Below are 1,899 nucleotides of genomic sequence, written 5' to 3'. Positions count from 1 at the left end.
ATATATATATATATATATATATATATATATATATACCCACTCATATAATTAAATACATACATAGAGACGTAAATAACAGAAATAAGAATATCTTGGTATGAGAAATTATGTGACGGGGTAAAGAAAATGAAATCTGCAAATCTGCCATTTATATGTTGGTACGATGCTGAGTATGTATGCTGAGTATGTACTATATACAAGTATTTATGCACCTACGTATACATGGATGTCGATAGTTACTTACATGTAGAGAGTGAGAGCGAGAGAAAGAGAGCGAGAGGGTTGTGTGCAAACACATACAATGTTATGTATAAGCTTATGAAACATAAGCATGATATTTATAACTATATCTAGCGCTCTTAACCACTAACCCCCAAGATTCCGAGTTCGATTCCAGGTAGTGACCTGAATAATAATAATAATAATAATAATAATAATAATAATAATAATAATAATAATAATAATAATAATAATAATGATAACATCGAAAAATACATTAGGAATGAGAACCCAGGTTTGAAATTTCCCCAAGACACCTGATGAAGGTATATCAACCGAAACGTTGTGTTAACAACAAACAAGATGAGGACAAATATCCGTCAAATGTAAATAATGTAAATCATGCTGGAAGATGTTTCCTGCATTATGTTTCTCATAATACGGTTGGGGTAGGGGACTTGGTCTATGTCTGATACGGAAACAATTGAGAGGACACACAGATTCACATCGGAAGTTAAAGATTCTGCTTGTATTGAAAGTTGTATTAAAATGTTTATGCTACTTCCACGAGGAATATATCTATCTGTCTATCTATCTATGTTTTTGACTATATATTTGTTTGTACGTATGTTTGAAATGACGTATGTGTGACTGTATATGTAAATGTATATAGACACACACACACACACGTACACTAGACTTACATACAAAAATGCGTACACACACACACATATTCTAATCAAGGCATTGTATATCTTAGCGTTGTCCTATAAAGCTTTATCGCCCACCTGTTTTGGTGATCTTTATCAGGTTTACACTCACAAACATACACAATCAAACATATACATAAAAACATTCACACACAAATACGCATATACACACAAATTTTCTTTTTTGTTTTTGGAAACATAATAAGTTATGAAAGAAAATACGATGAAATAACAGTCTATATTATTTTATCAGTCGTGATTTATTATTATGATCATCATCATCATCATCATCGCTATTATTATTATTATTATTATTATTATTATTATTATTATTACTATTAACGGTGGAATTTATTAGTGACAGGAGTGTCTCAGATACTTTAGCTGAGGTTCTGTTCGTTCGGCTTCATTTCTTCACGAATGCCTTTAAAATTTTAGGTTACGACGTTCAGCATTTCTGTTCTCACTTTCTGATATCTATCTATATCTGTATCTATCTATCTATCTATCTATCTATCTATCTATCTATCTATCTATCTATCTATCTATATTATGAATTTGTGTTGCAAGATTCCTGATGTGAAGTCGTGTGTTGAAACAGATATTGTTGTATTTTGGGATGGTCACTTTTTTTGCGAAATAAACAAGCGCACTATATATTAGCTCTCCACTCGTTTATTACTGTTCTTATTCTAACTCAGGCCCATTGTCCGGACGTCTTTCGTCACACATCTGTGACCTCCTCAGTGACACATTTCGTCTTCGTGTGTTCTCTTTCTCTACTTATTCCATTCTGTTCTACTATAGGACAGAGCAGGTCACAGATGTGTGACGAAAAGTTTCCGCACAATGAACATGAGTTAGAATAAGAACAGTAACAAACGAGTGAAGAACGAATATATAGTGCGTATGTTTATTTGACAAAAGAATAAAAAATGACCATTCCGAAATACAACAGTATATATATATA

The sequence above is a fragment of the Octopus bimaculoides genome, chromosome 17 (assembly GCF_001194135.2).
Source record: "Octopus bimaculoides isolate UCB-OBI-ISO-001 chromosome 17, ASM119413v2, whole genome shotgun sequence".
In the NCBI taxonomy this organism is placed as follows: domain Eukaryota; kingdom Metazoa; phylum Mollusca; class Cephalopoda; order Octopoda; family Octopodidae; genus Octopus; species Octopus bimaculoides.
This window is presented reverse-complemented; position numbering follows the sequence as displayed.